At 43.3% G+C, this 18,552-nt stretch overlaps 1 protein-coding gene across 1 annotated transcript in view; it reads right to left on the reverse strand.

Moving 5' to 3' along the window:
- Positions 1-18,552, reverse strand: part of CAND1 (cullin associated and neddylation dissociated 1) — a 369,709-nt gene that overhangs the window by 17,614 nt on the left and 333,543 nt on the right. The window lies entirely within an intron of this gene.

Raw genomic sequence — 18,552 nt, forward strand, 5'->3', positions numbered from 1 at the left:
AAAATAGTTACATTACATATAGATATTTAATATTAAAAATGTACTTTGGCATGTTTTAATTTCTGAGAAAATGACTATCTGCTCAACCCCCAGTCTACTGTCTATCTTAGGTTACATATGCCACAAAAGACTGATCCTTGCATGGTCCTTACGTGGTGGTGAACATATTCTGGCAGCACCTCTGCACCGCATTACAAACATATCAGTAGCAGCTTTAAAGTAAGCAGATGCTTCACCTGAGCACAAAGACAAGTAACAGGTAACAGTAGGGAAAGCAAGGGAGGCTTCTAGGATAATGCAATCTGTCTAGACGGGAGGTTTCTAGGCAAAAAAGCACCACCGAGATAGAAGAACAGAACAGCCACTACAGACACTCAGAAAGAATGGGAGAGGAGAAGCGGAGTTTGTTGCTAATCCTTCCAAACACACCGCCTACCTCAGGAGTTTGGCGCCTTGATTTCTGCACCAAATTCTCAAGACTTTCAGAGCATAATCAGGTTTAACCTTGTGCCATATTTTTCTTCCACAGAATAAGTACATTAAGTATTGACATACTGGGAAAGACCAAAGGTCCATCAAGCCCAGCATCCTGTTTCCAACAGTGGCCAATCCAGATCACAAATACCTGCCAAGATCCCCAAAAAGTACAAAACATTTTATACTGCTTATCCCAGAAATAGTGGATTTTCCCCAAGTCCATTTAATAATGGTCTATGGACTTTTACTTTAGGAAGCCATCCAAACCTTTTTTAAACTCCACTAAGCTAACCGCCTTTACCACATTCTCTGGCAACGAATTCCAGAGTTTAATTACACGTTGAGTGAAGAAATATTTTCTCAGATTCATTTTAAATTTACTACATTGTAGCTTCATTGCATGCCCCCTAGTCCTAGCATTTTTGGAAAGCGTAAACAGACGCTTCAAATCTACCCGTTCAACTCCACTCATTATTTTATAGACCTCTATCATATCTCCCCTCAGCTGCCTTTTCTCAAAGCTGAAGAGCCCTAGCCACTTTAGCCTTTCCTTATAGGGAAGTCGTCCCATCCCCTTTATCATTTTCTTCGTTCTTCTCTGCACCTTTTCTAATTCCACTATATCTTTTTTGAGATGCGGCGACCAGAATTGAACACAATATTCGAGGTGTGGTCGCACCATGGAGTGATACAAAGGCATTATAACATCCTCATTTTTGTTTTCCATTCCTTTCCTAATAATACCTAACATTCTATTTGCTTTCTTAGCCGCAGCAGCACACTGAGCACAAGGTTTCAACGTATTATCAATGACGACACCTAGATCCCTTTCTTGGTCCGTGACTCCTAACGTTTGCATGACTTAGCTATAATTTGGGTTCCTCTTTCCCACATGCATCACTTTGCACTTGCTCACATTAAACGTCGCCTGCCATTTAGACGCACAGTCTCCCAAGGTCCTCTTGTAATTTTTCACAATCCTCCCACGATTTAACAACTTAGAATAACTGTGCCATCAGCAAATTTAACTACCTCACTAATTACTCCCATCTCTAAGTCATTTATAAATATGTTAAAAAGCAACGGTCCCAGCATAGACCCCTGGGGAACCCCACTAACTAACCTTCTCCATTGAGAATTCCGACCATTTAACCCTACTCTCTGTTTTCTATCTTTTAACTAGTTTTTAATCCACAATAGAACACTACCTCCTATCCTATGACTCTCCAATTTCCTCTGGAGTCTTTCATGAGGTACTTTGTCAAACGCCTTCTGAAAATTCAGATACACAATATCAACCGGCTCCCCTTTATCCACGTTTGTTCACCCCTTCAAAGAAATGTAGTAGATTGGTGAGGCAAGATTTTCGTTCACTAAATCCATGTTGACTTTGTCTCATTAATCCATGCTTTTGAATATGCTCTGTAATTTTGTTCTTAATAATAGTCTCTACCATTTTGCCCGGCACTGACGTCAGACTCACCGGTCTAAAATGTCCCGGATCTCCTCTGGAACCTTTTTTAGAGCAGGACAGAGTTTTCCTTTTAGATATACCAGCAGACTCCTGAGATAGGCAATAATACCGAAACACGGTTTCGTGTCAAGTCTTTGTGGTTATACCATAATAAATGCGTTTGAATAACCCTTCATATGTGTTTGGGAGGTCTATCAACAAACTCCACCTCGCCTCTCCCATCCTTTCTGTGTGTCAGAGATTAAAGAAGAAAAGGGGAAAATAGGTAGAAGCAAGTGAAGGACTGTGGAGGAACAGGAATATTATGGGGGAACATAGGAAAGAAAAAAAAATCTCTGGAGAAAGATTAGGGGAAAACAGTAAAAAGACCAAGGGCAAAAGCTGAAGCAGGAAGTGGTAAGAAAGTGGAGTCTGTCATGATTTGAAGAGTTGGGAGAAGGCTTTTAGATGCATGTTAAGGTTGTCTGTCTCTAGCTGTCTTGTGGAAAATGGATACAAAATATTGTATAGATGATGATATACAACCCCCACCCCCCCCCCCCCCCCAAATGACTAGCAAAAATGTATAGCCAGGACTCAGGCCACTGTTGGAGAGGGTGTGCAGAGGTGGGGGATATGTTCCATATATGGTGGTCCTGTCCTAAAATAAAGGTCTACTGGGAAGAACTGCTCTGCACACTTCACTAATTTATAGCTATAGACTATTCAGCTACACTTTTGACCTATGGGAGTTCAGCCCATTATTCACCACCTACCTTTTTGGTGGCAGAAAAAATTGCACTGGCAGCAGCTTGGAGGAGCTCCCTCCCACCTCCGAAGGTCGTTCATAAGATGGACCACAATATCAGATGTCTAAATTAACAGCCTTACAAACTGGTCAAATTTTAAAATTCAACAAACAATGGGACAGATATATGGGTTAGACCTCAATGCCCCATGGCTAACTGCGCCACCTGCTTGACTTCATAGATGGAACTGCACTACTATTACTACTACTATTTAGCATTTCTATAGCGCTACAAGGCGTACGCAGCGCTGCACAAACATAGAAGAAAGACAGTCCCTGCTCAAAGAGCTTACAATCTAATAGACAAAAAATAAAGTAAGCAAATCAAATCAATTAATGTGTACGGGAAGGAAGAGAGGAGGGTAGGTGGAGGCGAGTGGTTACAAGTGGTTACGAGTCAAAAGCAATGTTAAAGAGGTGGGCTTTCAGTCTAGATTTAAAGGTGGCCAAGGATGGGGCAAGACATAGGGGCTCAGGAAGTTTATTCCAGGCGTAGGGTGCAGCGAGACAGAAGGCGCGAAGTCTGGAGTTGGCAGTAGTGGAGAAGGGAACAGATAAGAAGGATTTATCCATGGAGCGGAGTGCACGGGAATGGGTGTAGGGAAGTACGAGTGTGGAGAGATACTGGAGAGCAGCAGAGTGAGTACATTTATAGGTTAGTAGAAGAAGTTTGAACAGGATGCGAAAACGGATAGGGAGCCAGTGAAGCGACTTGAGGAGAGGGGTAGTATGAGTAAAGCGAACCTGGCGGAAGACGAGACGGGCAGCAGAGTTTTGAACCGACTGGAGAGGGGAGAGGTGACTAAGTGGGAGGCCAGCAAGAAGCAGATTGCAGTAGTCTAAACGAGAGGTGACAAGGGTGTGGATGAGGGTTTTGGTAGAGTGCTCGGAAAGAAAGGGGCAGATTTTACGGATGTTGTAAAGAAAAACGACAGATCTTGGCAATCTGCTGGATATGAGCAGAGAAGGAGAGAGAGAAGAGTCAAAGATGACCCCAAGGTTTCGAGCTGAGGAGACAGGGAGAATGAGAGAGCCATCAACAGAAATAGAAAACGGGGGGGGGGGGGGGGGGGGGGGGGGGGGGGGGGGGGGGGAGGTGGGTTTGGGGGGGGGAAATGAGAAGCTCGGTTTTGGTCATATTTAATTTCAGGTGGCATTGAGACATCCAGACAGCAATGTCAGACAAGCACGCTGAAACTTTGGTTTGGATGCAAGGTGAGATATTAGGGGTAGAAAGGTAGATTTGGGAGTCATCAGCATAGAGATGGTAGGAAAAGCCATGGGATGAGATTAATGAACCAAGGGAAGAAGTGTAGATAGAAAAGAGGAGGGGACCAAGAACAGAACCCTGAGGTACGCCGACAGGCAGAGGGATAGAAGTAGAAGAGGATCCACCAGAGTGAACACTGAAGGTGCGGAGGGAGAGGTAGGAAGAGAACCAGGAAAGGACAGAGCCCTGGAATCCAAGTGAGGACAGGGTATCGAGAAGTATGCTGTGATCGACAGTGTCAAAAGCAGCGGAAAGATCAAGAAGAATGAGGATGGAATATTGATCTCTGGATTTAGCCAGTAATAGGTCATTGGAGACTTTAGTAAGCGCAGTTTTGGTTCAGTGGAGAGAGCAAAAACCAGATTGTAGTGGGTCAAGAATAGCATGTGAGGAGAGAACATCAAGGCAGCGGCGGTGAACAGCACGCTCAAGTAATTTGGAGAGAAAAGGAAGGAGGGAGATGGGTCGGTAATTAGAGGGACTGCAGACCTCCTTAGGAACCTGAAAGGGCCACTATCTGGATTGTGTGTTGTGGTGAGATGGGAAGGGAAGGGAAGGGGCAGAACCTGTCTTAGGCAGGGGCAACAGGAGTGGTCACACAGGGCCCTGCTAGTCCAGGGGCCACACAGCACTCTCTCCCGCTCCCCGTCACTGTCGCGATCTGACTCCTTGCCTCCCCTCTCCGAAGCCGCAGGGTACGCACATACCCGAAGCCACACTGGTGGTCTAATGGAGTCTTCATGGCAGAAAAGATACCCAGTCTTTCCTGCCCACTGCCAGCGCTAACCCTTCTGTTGCCGCATCACTCTTTAAAAATGGCTGCCGAGACTTCCAGCGGCATCCTCATGAGACTTCTGCTGAAGTCTTGCGAGGTCACCATTGTAAGACTCGGCAGCCATTTTTAAAAAGATGCGGCAGAAGGCGGGTCAGCGCCGGCAGCAAAGACTAGGGATCTTTCCTGCCCCAAAGACTCCACTAGACCACCAGGGTAGCCTCAAGTATGTGCCAGGAGGGCACCCTGCGGCTCAGCGGAGCAGGGAAGAGGTCTGGAATGGAAAAATTAGGACTTACCTGATCATTTTCTTTCCTTTAGTTGCAGCAGATGAATCCAGGAACTGGTGGGTTATATCCGCCTACCAGCAGGTGGAGATAGAGAACACTGAAAGAAGGTAATGACCCTGGATGACCAGCTCCTTCCCTCTTCAGTATATGTCATATTCCAAAGCAGAAAGAAGAAACACCACCAACAGAACTTTCCTCACAGCTAAAACTACTCCCCCAACTGGCGCGAACATGAAACAAATGAGGGACAATGCCAATCTCCTCCTCTAAAACCTAATTAAAAAAATTTTTTTTTAAACTGTAGTTGACAGACACACTGTGGAAATGCACGCAAGAGAACAGGGAGGGATCCTGGATTCATCTGCTGCAACTAAAGGAAAGAAAATTATCAGGTAAGTCCTAATTTTTCCTTCCTTAGCCTCAGAAACAGATGAATCCAGGAACTGGAGGGATGTACCCAAGCACTCCCTAAACCGGTTGGGAAGACAACGTTCCTCAAAAGAGAACTGCTGCCCCAAACCTTGCATCGTCACATGCCGCCACATCAAGCCTGCTGTAATGTAGCGCAAAGGAGAGATGGGACGCCCGAGTAGCCGCGTGACAGAACTCTTGAATCAAAAAGATGCTTGTCTCTGCCCACGAGGAAGCCTGTGCTCATGTGGAATGTGCTTTCAACGCCTCCGGTGGAGACCTTACCGGACACAATGTAAGCTGAAATAATGGACTCCGTAAGCCAAAAAGCTATTGTGGCTTTAGACGCTGGAAAAATGGCCCTGATGATAAAACAAAAGATGATCAGAGCACCAGAACTCATTCAACATTTGCAAATACTGCAGCAGGACCCTACGAACATCCAACAGGTGAAGCTGCCGGAACAAGTCTGGAAAGTCCTCCTTCTGGAAAGCTGGAAGAAAAGAGGCTGAGTTAGATGAAAAGCCAAAACAACCTTAGACAGGAACAAAGGGACAGTCCGGACAGAAACCACGGATTCCAAAAATTGTAAAAATGGATCCCGACAGGAAAGAGCTTGAAGCTCAGACACTCTAAATGCGGAAGCTACGGCCACCAAAAAAAAAAAAAAAAAAAAAGTCTTCAGTGTAAGATCCTTTTCCAAGGCCCCTTGTAGAGGTTCAAAGGGAGACATTTGCATAGACTTCAGAACCACACCCAAATTCCAGGAAGTGCAAGGACAACACAAAGGAAGGCAGAGATGCAAGCCCTACCCCCCCGCAAAAAACGGATGACATCCGGATGAGCTGACAGAGAAAATCCGGCCACACACCCTCAGAAACAAGCCAGTGCTGCCACATGGACCCGAAGAGAATTGTAGGCCAAGGCTTTCTGCAATCCCTCCTGCAAAAAGGTCAACATTTGCGACACTGAGGCTCGCAACATGGACCAAGCATGAGCAGCGCACGAAGACTCAAAGGTATGCCAAACCCGGGAATAGGCCGAAGTAGTGGAAGTTTCCGAGCCCGCAGCAAAGACGCAATGACCTCCACAGAGTAGCCCTTTTTTCTCAACTTCGACCTCTCAAGAGCCAAGCCGTAAGACCAAAGCAGCAGGGATCTTCCATGGTCACCGGACCCTGAACTAGGTTTGGCACCAGAGGGAGCCGAAACGGAACCTCTACGAGCAACCGCAGAGATCCACATACCACGGCCAACGCAGCCAGTCTGGAGCCACAAGAATAACCAATCCCTGGTGAAGACAAATCTTGTGAAGAACTCGTCCTATGAGAGGCCACAGAGGAAACGCATACAGGAGAGAGGACGATGGCCACAGTTGAGACACGGCATCCAGTCCTGCAGAGCCGAGTTCCTTCCTTCTGCTGAAGAAGGTTCTCACCTTGGTATTGGTCTTGGACGCCATGAGACAGATGCCTGGAGTTCCTCACTTGCAACATATCTGCCGAAAAATCTCCTCCAACAACTCCCACTCCGATGGATCGAGGCAATGCCTGCTCAGGAAATCGGCCTGGACGTTGCTTTGGCCGGCAACGTGGGCCGCCGACAATAGCAGCAGGTGACGTTCCGCCCAGTTTAGAATGCTGGCCACTTCCGCCACTAGCGCTCTGCTCTGAGTGCCACCCTGCTGGTTGATATAGGCCACTGCCGTTGTGTATTGTCAGACAGAACTTGGACCGCCCTTCCCTCCAGGGTTGTCTGGAATACTAGGAAGGCTTGAAGAACGGCCCTCAGTTCCAGTCAATTGATGGACTACCCCGTCTTCAAAGCCGTCCACTGACCCTGAGCATAGTGGTTGAGGCAATGAGCTCTCCAAACTGACAGGCTGGCATCCGTAATCACCAAAAGCCATTGAGGAGGCGCCAGCTGCATCCCCCACCACAGGTTGTCGTTGGAGAGCCACCAGCTCATGCTGCATCTTGCTGTAGGAATCTAAGGCAGCCGTTGCGGATATTCCAGCAACATTGGAGACCAGCGATTTAGCAGAGCATGCTGTAGGGGCCTCATGTACGCTCGAGCCCAAGGAACAACTTCCAGAGTAGCCACCATCAATCATGCACTTACACATAACCCCAAGCCCGGGGTCAAGGAAACTGCAACAACAGTCGCACCTGACTTAGAAGCTTGAGGCACCTGTGTTGGAAAGAAAGACGCAGCCTAAGGCCGTGTCGAAGCACACTCCCAAATATTCGAGAGACTGTGTGGGGGTCAGATGACTTTTGACAAAATTGACAACCCATCCAAGAAATTGAAGGACTTCTATCACCTGGGCAGTCATCAGTCGACTCTCCCGTTCCAAATCCACCTGGAGGAGCCAATCATCTAGGTAAGGATGGACACCGATTCCTTCACTCCGCAGATATGCAGCTACCACCACCATTACCTTGGAGAAAGTGTGAGGACCGTGGCTAGGCCAAATGGTAAGACGCGGAACTGAAAATGCCGGCCTAGAATCGCGAAGCGCAAAAATCCCTGACACGGAGCCCAAATTGGAATATGCAAATACACCTCTTTGAGGTCCAGCGACGTGAGTCACTCTCTCGGCTGAACAGCCATTATAACAAAACGCAACATTTCCATGTGGAAATGACATTTTCAGGGATTAATGTACCTTGCGTAAGTTGAGGACCGGTCTGAAAGTTCCTCCCTTCCGAGGAACTATGACAGATTGAGTACCAACCTGAACAAAGCTCGGACTGCGGAACGGGCAACTACAGCCCCCAAATTCAACAGCGAGAGCGTGTCATTCACAGCCGCCCGCTTGACAGCGGTGGCGCAACGAGATTCCAAAAATGCGTCTCCTACAGGCAAATTGTAATTTCTAGCCATCTCTGATCAAATCTAGAACCCATTGGTCTGAAGTAACTTTGGTCCACTCCTCGAGGAAAAGAGACAGTCGACCCTCTATGCTGAGAACCGAAGAGTGGACCAGTGCCCCATCATTGTGCTGAACGACCTTGGGCTCCTTGTCTCTGTCCAGAATTCGTGGACTGTTTGTTGTATATTCCTTCCTATGCTAGGCCTGTTACTAAGGCCTACACCTGACTTTGCTCAGTTTGGTTCTCACAAGTTGGCCTAACAAGTTAGCATCTTGTGCAACAATCAGTGCTTTCTCAGGAGCTGAGAACAGACACTTCACAGATGCACATTTGGCTGCAGCTGAGTATGTTTTTCATATAAGGTGAATGTAACTTTAGGACGTGCTGAAAGACATAGTGAGCCTAAGATGTCCAGAATGTTTCATTTGTGAGGAGAGAGACAGAGAGAGGACACAAGGGTATTGTTCTATGCCCTGTGACTAACTACACGCTGTGCACGCAGAACTGATAGCTAATTAGCCAATGGCCACTGACTGTCCACGTGAACCCACATCAGGAGAGAGTGATATAAATACAGGAATATCCATATATGGCACAGGTTAATTTCTGATTTCTAGTTTGGGAGAAATCACATGATTTATGAGAAACGAAACTTACTAAGGCTATATATATTTTTTAACAAGGCTTACCATAATAATCAACAATAGGAACTGCAATGCATCACTACTTACTTGATAGTTTGACTGTTTTCTGATTTACTGAATTGATCATATCCATTATGTTACACTTGTTTCTTTGTATGTAACCAATTATTTATCTACTCTTGAATGGCGCCTGCCATGATGTAATACTGTAAGCCACATTGAATCTGCAAATAGGTGGGAAAATATGGGAAACAAATGCAACAAATAAATATATGTAATGGTTGGGACAGTGTGAGCTCAGTAGTCTTTGTTATTCAGGATTCGTGTTTGGCTTTGCTGTCTGACAACCTGCTCCAGAGAGATAATTTATTACATTTGTACCCCACATTTTCCCACCTATTTGCAGGCTCAATGTGGCTTACATAGTACCGTAATGGCATTCGCCAATTCAGTTAATAACAAATAACAGGTTGTATTGTGGTCTAATGAGGTAGGTGTGTATCAGGCAACATGAGGGTCGAAGGGAATGTGGATTGTATATTGTCCAGTAAGATCATTGGTTATGCTGTGTTGCTGGGTGTGGGGATTTACGATGGATCGGTGGGGTAAGCCTTTTTGAATATCATCTGTACAAACTGTTAAACCCAAAGACTAAATAATGGTAAGGAGTGGAGCCATAATAATATTAAAGATGGAAGCCTGAGGGACTTCACCACTGGTACTGAAGGTTGACGAATGTGCCTCGTGCCAGTAAACAAACCAATGTTAGATCTGCTGGAAAGGAATGAGTGAAACTAGGCTAGCACAGTGCCAAATCCTATATCTGTGAGATAGGAGAGCATGATTAACAAGAGCAAAGAAAGTTGAGATCAAATAATAGAAGAATAACCTTCTTACTTTGATATTTCAGTTTTTAGATCAAGATAAGGCCCATGGTAAGTACTTTCAGTATTCTGGCTGGTGAGGAAGTGTTTTGTCTCAGCTGATAAGCACTCCAAGATACATTCAGCTAATTCAGAAATAAAAGCAAGTTGTACCTACCCGAGAGCCTAATCAGGCCTGCTAAGAGACATGTCACAGGTGACAACCCATGCAAGTCACACTATGCATGTGCTAGTGTTATGTGATTAGCATGCCTCTTTACATTCTTCCACTGGCTGTGAACCATCTTCACCATAGTCCATTCTTTGATACAATTATCAAACGTCACCTTTAGGTTTAAGTTCACTCTGCACAACCATTCAAACACAGTAACATAGTAAATGACGGCAGGTAAAGAACTGAACGGTCCATCTAGTCTGCCCAACAAGATAAATTCATTTTAAATGGTATGTGATACTTTATATGTATACCCGAGTTTGATTTGTCCTTGCCATTCTCAGGGCACAGACCTGACTTGATAGCTCTTTTCTACTATATTTTGATGTAGCCATGTTTTTCTTGCCTGCTAGTAAATTCTTTTAGTTTTCTATCTTCTCATATTGTTGCTTCTTGGATTTTTTTTTTTTGGGTGTGGGGGGGGGTACTACACACATTCCTTCTATTAATCGGAATGCTTCCTAACTATAAGGCTAAAAAAAGGGAAAACTTATCCTTCAGCCATGTATATCTAAAGGCCTCTGGAAGCCCTGCCTTTAAATATTTCATAAGGTCAGTACCACTTTTAGCTCTTGAACCTATAGAATCATGGCATACAGTGGTTCTTATAAACTGCATGGAGTTCTCGTTATCCTATCCAATATTGGAAAATCTTTATGATTATTTTGTATATTGGCTCTGTGAGATACCAATAAAGATAATTACTGGATGCGCCTGAGTCTAAGTTTTCTCTCTCATTTTTTTTCAGCCTATGAGGCTGTAGTGTTTCCCCTCCCTGTGGGGGCAAAGGGATTGGGAAAACACATTTTGCGCTCTCCGAACAGGGTACGTGATTGCCCTTAATAGCCCTCTAAACTAATCAAAGAAGTCTAACTATCCTACAGCTGATTTGTAGAGATGGTTGATAGCTTAGAAACAAAAAAGAAAAAGTGATTTCTCTGGAGCTGATAGTGTGGAAAGCCCCTGCAGGGTTGAAGTTCACTAAAAAAGGCACGGAGAGAGTGCATAAGTGTAGTGACCAGGGTGGACGCGTCGACGAATTTTGAAGACGTCTGTAAGTATTACTTTTTTTATGTTGATTTTGATGGGGGAAGTCAATTTTTAGTTCTCAACTACTTTCATTGAGAGTAGAAAATAAATATACTATTATGTTTAACTACTGAATATATGTATGCTGTTTTAATGGTTATTAAGCATATTTGAGCATATTGATTTCTGATCAGAAAATTAGTGTCTATTGAATTTTTATATGTTTTTTTATATGGATGTGTATATATGTTTTTATTGGTGTTTATGTGTTATATATTTTGATTTGTAGTGTATTTATTGACCCCTGATGCAGACGCTATTTTAGCGTTGAAACACGGCCTGTGTCGGGTCGTTATCATTGATATAATAAAGACTGTTGGACTCACGTCTCCAGTGGTAAATCGTCTTTTAGTCTCTACTTTTGCCTTCTAGGAAATAAATAGTGCATTTTAATTTGTGTGCACCAGTAATTCTTTAATTGCAGAAAGCTTTTGTGACAGATTCCTGGACGTGGGAGCATGATAAAAAGTCAGTATCTATAAGTTTGCATATGTACTGTTCTTTAAATTGCTAAAGTCTATGGAGGGATTTTTCTTGCCCCGTTTCTCTTGTAGTTTAGTTCAGAGCCTTGGCTATGTGTGAAAGGGTTAACGGCTTATCACATTATTTATTACTGTTTGCTTTCGAATGAAGTGAGAAAAAGTGCTGGATTGCTTGTGCAGAGATTTTTTATCTGTGTTTCTTGTGACATCATTTAGTAGGGGAAGAGAGGGATTTTTTTTTTTTTTTTTTTACTTGCAACCACTCCGTGTTACTTGATCACCTAGCACTGTTTTGTGTAAAAATAAAAAAAGACAGCTGTATTTTTTTCCCTTAATTCCTGGCAGAGGTTGACTGGATTTAAAGCAGCTCTGTCTCTATTTTTTTTCCCTTTCTGCTGCTATTCTTTATCACGTTGTGCTACGTGTGGGCGTGTGTGCAGACTGGCTAGCTTGTTTTTCTTTCAGGGAGAATTCAGCTGCCTGTATATTTAGAGATTGATTCCTGAACTTTATTGTAAACTGTCTTTTCCTACCTTTTGCTACTTTAGTTTCACTGTGCAGATTCGTAAGCCCATTAATTATGTCCTGCTTATTTTCTTCAAGTCTTACGGCTGTCCCTATTAGGGCTGCTTTAATTGCATTTTATATTTAAATAGTCCAACTGCTTTGTGTTTCAAGGGCCTTGAATCACAAAGCAGAGGAATATTTAAAATGCAATACAATTTTTTTTAATTTCTAAATTATAGGCTCTTTCTTGCCTAATCTATCTATTATAAAGGTCAGCCAGGGATGCAGCTTTGTTTACTTCATTACAATTTGAACTTTTTTACAACTAAATTTTATTAGATTGGTTTCACAGTTTGCCATTACTTGTTCTGCATTCTCTGTAATACATTTAATGTAAAATATAAGTACGTGTGTGCGTTAGTGCAGTCCAATTTATGCTTTCTTTTAGGGAGCATATTTACACAAACAAAAAAACCAACACTGGGCCTTCAAAACTGAGACAACAGGAGTGTTTTATTGACAAAAGACCCGACACGGGCCGTGTTTTGGCGTAAAACAACGCCTGCTTCAGGGGTCAGGGTTTGAATAGGGTAGCGTGTAAAATGTATATTTGTCCAATACCTCTGAGGGTCTTTGAAATTGAGCTTTCCTGTTGAAAAAGGGCCAGCTACGATGCGGAAAGTGCACTTCTGTATTAGTTTTGTCTTTTATAAAAACAAACTATATCATACAGCATAGCATATTTAGCCATGTCCTTCTGATAATTGCCTTGTTTTCCATTATGTGACAAACTTTTTTTTCTTTAAGAGCACTAACTGAAAGCTAACCATTAATTCTTTTGAATTCTCTGTGGTATGTTTCTTCGCTAGATAAATTCCTGACAGGCTCATTTTTCTTAGTTTTCAAGGCTACAGACATCTGCCTTTAAAAAAAAAAAAAGAGAAAAAAATATCTTTACAGTTTATGCAAGTTGTGAACTTTCCTGTGTAATACTGGGGCTGGATGCAAAACTGGTGGTAACAGGCATAATACAGGAGAACCATTGTCTAAATTAATAGACGTTTTGAGCCTGAAAGTGGTCAGATATCACAACAGTGCTATAATGCAACTGAGAATTTGTGAGGGTGGAGTATGGCAGCCTTCCGCATCTGGACGGCACCTGGGGCAGAGAAAGCAGGATGGCGGCGTGGGAGATAACGAAAGCAAAACGGAGCCCGAAGAGAAAAAGGAAAACACCCCCAGCATCTGCTGCCGTCAAGCCCTGCTGAAGGTTACTGAAAGCTGCTGCACACACCTCAATCACTCTCCTGTTGCCCAAATTCCAAATAACAAAAAGCCTCCCACCAAGTCAGGCTGTTGCCTCTCTCCTGGTCGCCTGCTGTTGCTGCTTCCCCAGTGCCTGTCCAAGGATCGTCCTGCCAGGACATGCTCCAGCCCCTCTAATCTAATCTGGATCTACATCATCCCCCTTGACCTGCCAGGACTTTCGCTGTTCATCTTTGCCTCCCTTACACTTCCCTTCTTATCCTATCCTCTTATCTTGTTCCCCTGCTCTCACTACTGAAATGTAACTGTACCGTATTTAATTGGTTCTTTGTAAGCCGCTTTGGGGCTGCAACACTGTGGCAAAAAGCGGGGTATAAATGTACTGAAATAAATAAATACAGTATGTGCCAATTAATTGTAACATTTAGGGAGAGATCTTCTGCATAGCTTAGGAATTGCTATAGTGCCAACTGACAAGGGGTTAAAAGCTTTCAGAATTGAGAACGGCACATATGTAACACAGGCTGTAAAATCTTTCCTTTATTTCTATAGTCTGGGTCCAATTACAAATGGCTCATCCTCTTTGAGTACAATGTACCTAAATGAGCTTTTCTATTATGAAGTTGTTTAGTTTTTTATTTGCCTTGCCTGACCCTGTTTTGTGCTGCTCCAGTCTGCCCTTATTTGTTTATCGGATTGCACACTTTCCCACTTTGTACTACATTATCTGAATTTGAAAACTGTTTACCTCCTTATTTTAGCCACCAGAGGGAGCTACCATGATAAAGATTTACATTTATGTTTTGCATTGTAGGGATTTTAATTGTGACGCAGATGGATGGAAAATTCCCAATCATTTTTGGGTAATTCTATGTGAAAGGTTACAGGGATGTTCCTCAAAAACACCCCACAATCCTTGGTGAAAATTATATGTCTAATACAAAAAACCAAAGATCAATGCTGTATGGAACAGGCTAACAGCAGAAATCCCAATCTTATTTTAATTAAACTTAACCACAGCACTCATGATAAAGAATTTTAGTCTCTTAATGCATTTATACATTTTTTTGAAAGAGTACCCTCAGAAAAATCCACCTATTTTAAGGCACTATCATTAGTTTTGCCCGGTGGCATAGCACATTCTTTCATAGGGCTAACTCTTAATCACGAGTGTAAGTGCTATTGCCTGAGTCAAAAAGTGCTCACAAATTATATAGTGTTCAAAAATAAAAAACGTGCACTTATCTTTCAACGTTTTTTTCTAATTTTGTGAAGAAATGCTCCACTTGCTCATATAATATACGGCTTGCTTGTTCAGCTTGCTTCCCAGTCACACACTGTGCGACTGCCCCATCGGCTTCCCCTGAAAAAAACGGTGAAAGATAAGTGTACGTTTTTTTTTATTTTTGAACACTATATAATTTGTGAGCACTTTTTGACTCAGGCAATAGCACTTACACTCGTGATTAAGAGTTAGTCCTATGAAAGAATGTGCTATGCCACTGGGCAAAACTAATGATAGTGCCTTAAAATAGGTGGATTTTTCTGAGGGTACTCTTTCAAAAAATTGTATAAATGCATTAAGAGACAAAAAATCTTTATCATGAGTGCTGTGGTTAAGTTTAATTAAAATAAGATTGGGATTTCTGCTGTTAGCCTGTTTCATACACCACTTAATGAACGAGACATTGTAAAAGTTGCTAGATGTTCATGTGCCAGTTAGATGCACTGTTTACCAGTACATATTGTTTCAAAGTCACATGGCAGAATATCTAGAAAGTACACTGTACGTTGTTTAAGAAGGTCTGAGTACGTGAATGTATGTGTAGACGTATGTTGAAGTGGTTATACAGGGAAATGTATATGAATTATGGTACACTCTTTTGCAATAGGATAGAATAGAAATTGATTTATTATATGATCTCTTTATACTTTATGCTTTACTCCACTACGTTACCCATGTTTTTATGTAATTACTAATTGAATCTTTTATTCTGGTATGGCGATAGCCATGGCGGAACAATGTAAGCCACATTAAGCCTGCAAATGGGTGGGAAAATGTTGGATACAAATGCAACAAATAAATACAATTCTAAATTGACTTCAACTAGATTGATATAAAGTATAAAAACTGAGCTTAAGCGTTGTGCTAATGCCATACTGAGCTAATGCCATTATTGTTTAAGAACTGGCCAGACATTAAATAGATTGTTTCACTTGTTGGACACTGTGACTTTCATGACCTTATGCCTATAAACCACTATTAAGTCATCATTGCTCTGCTCACTTGTTTTATTGTCTTCCTTCAAAGCACCCTTATTTACTCTAAGTTGGCATCCTTTTGAAGCATGAAAACAGTGACACCTACAGCTGCATTATTGGAAGGAGACTTTTTGGACTCATTTATGTGATTTAAGACCTGCTCCATTTACTGGATGAACTGTTGAACTCTACCCCTGTGATTAAACTGTTGCTCTGATTGCAGGATTTTTGCTTTTATGTAATTTCTGTTCCATTTTTAGTTATAATGCTTTTTGTCTGCTTATTAGGTGTACACGCATATGTTTACGGTTTGATTCATATTTCATAATGTTTTTGGTCACACAATAAGCAGTGTTCTGTCCATTTCATAGCCAAATGTTTTTGTTTCTATTTTTCTGTACCATTCAACTACTGGCTGCTGTCTTCCTTCTTAGGCAGATCACCATTTGTAAGTAGATGTCTAGATCATATTTCTTTAATAAATGCCTTTGCAGACAAAATAGTCAGAAACTCTGCACTAACTGCCCCTTTACATGACAGTCTTTTCCAGACAGATAAAGAAGTACCCTTCCTGGATCAGGTACTCCACAAGAGGGATGGTAACAAGAATATTCACAGCATACAAGTTTTCCCAATACTGTATTTTCCCAATACTGTAAATTTTTCTGTTCATAATGTATGCTCTGTGCTAAGTACAATTTTCAGAGAGCACAAGATTGACTCCCTTTTGAAATTCTGTTTGTCAGGCAGTATGTAATCCCTCAGTTTGCCTCACAGAAAAAAAGTTATGAGGAGGCTGCGAAGTCACTGGCAACATATAAGAAGAAAAGTGAACTAACACATACGTTTCTCTGTCTAATGTCATTCCAGATCAGTTTAAAGATCCTGCATACAAAACTTGGACAGATCCTATTTACTTTGGACTTTTCTGCATAGAGGCATCATCAGCCACTGCTGGGGGTCAGCTTCTGAGCTGGCTTCTGTCTGTCCTTTCTGAGTTAGTTCTGTCTCTCTGTGCTGGCTGCTTCCAGCATGGCTCTAATTACTCCACTATACTGCACCTGTGTGTGTTGCCTGAGTTAGCTCTGCCTCTGTCTCTGTGTGCTGGCTGCTTCCAGCATGGCTCTAATTACTCCACTATACTGCACCTGTGTGTGTTGAGCCTCTCTATGCTTTCTGCCTGCTTCTTGGTTGGTGCTCCCCGTGCCCTCTGGTGACCAGAACCGGTGGCTGCCATAGACTGTCTTGCTGTCCCTACCTGTTCCAGGCTTCAGCCTAGTCCGGTCCAGATCTTCCAGGCTGCCAGACTTGTCTTTCTTGCTTGTGCCTGAACAGCACCCGTAGTTGCCTTGTTTGCTGCAGCTGAGCCTCAGGTGTTGATGGGCTTTATTAATCACCTAGAAACTTCTGTGTTTGCCTTTGCATTATCTAAGGTCTCTAGTATGTTAAGAATGCTCTGTGCACTTCAGCCTAGTCCAGTTCTTGTCTGAGTTTCTTGCTTCTGTCTAGTTAGCTTGTGTATAGCTTATTCATGTTAGCTTGTGTGTAGCTTATTCTAGTTATTCTCTGTGTAGCTAGTTTTGGTTCTATTGCTTTTCCTAGTCTTGTCTCTGGTCTGTGTTCCTGTCTTGGGTTTCTTTCTTAGTGGTTGCTTGGCAGCTTTCAGTATTGCTCTGCTTCCTGCCTATATTTCTCAGCTACTGGAGCTCCAGTCATAGCCCTGCTCCCTGCCTGTATTTCTAAACTACTGGAGCTTCAGCCCTAGTTCTGTTCCCTGCCTGTATTTCTCAGCTACTGGAGCTCCAGCCATAGCTCTGCTTCCTGCCTGTATTTCTAAGCTACTGGAGCTTCAGCCCTAGTTCTGTTCTCTGCCTGTATTCTCAGCTACTGGAGCTCCAGCCATAGCCCTGCTCCCTGCCTGTATTTCTCAGCTACTGGAGCTCCAGCCATAGCCCTGCTTCCTGCCTGTATTTCTAAGCTACTGGAGCTTTAGCCATAGCTCTACTCTCTGTCTGTGTTGGTCAGCTATTAGTACTGCTGCCTACTTCTTGTCTGGGTGCCTGGGGGCACCCCTGTCTTGATTCCAACCCTGACTTTCTGCATAGTGAGGTATTTGGTTGAGGGTCTTGTCTAGTATTCTGCCTAGCCTCCCTTGGGAATTCCAGACCCCGTGTGTTTCCTGTTGGTGTCCAGTTCCTGCCCTGTCCTAAAAGCCCTGCCGGCCACCTGCACCCAGGGGCTCAACTCCTGGGGAATGGTGGTCAAGCGCAGGTGAAGTCTAGCTGTTCCTGCTCTGCCTGTTCCAGCTTGTCTGCTGCAACTCCAGTCCAGGGTTCCAGTCATGTTTTACTGTCTCTCTGGTTTGGAGGTGATCTTGCCTGCCACTGCCGCTCCACGGTAGTGGTCCAAGGGCTCACTAACCCAGTGTTTCCGTGAGAAGCCTGACACAGCTGGACCACAGCCTCAGGGACTCTTACTTTAGAAACAATCAACTTCTATGGGATTGGTCTACTTAAACTTGAAGAGGGAAGCATACCATTACCTAGACCTAACACTGAAGAATTGGTACACTTTTGGCTGATCTCATATAAGATCCTAGATAGAGATTGGCATCCTTGGTTCTTCTATAGGCAAAGGGGAGATTGTTTTGAGCTGTTTGAAATTGTTCACACACAAACCCACTGGGAGGCCATCCCTTTACCACTTCCATTCTGTTTTTCATTTTCTGTTGTTGGTTAGTAGTGTCCACAGATCTTGAACCTATTGAGCTTGGAACTGTCCAAGCAGGAGACTGAGTCCTAATCAAGATCATCAAGAGGGAAAATTGGGCTTCACCTCGCTGGGAAGG

This window comes from Microcaecilia unicolor, chromosome 10 (assembly GCF_901765095.1).
Source record: "Microcaecilia unicolor chromosome 10, aMicUni1.1, whole genome shotgun sequence".
In the NCBI taxonomy this organism is placed as follows: Eukaryota; Metazoa; Chordata; class Amphibia; order Gymnophiona; family Siphonopidae; genus Microcaecilia; species Microcaecilia unicolor.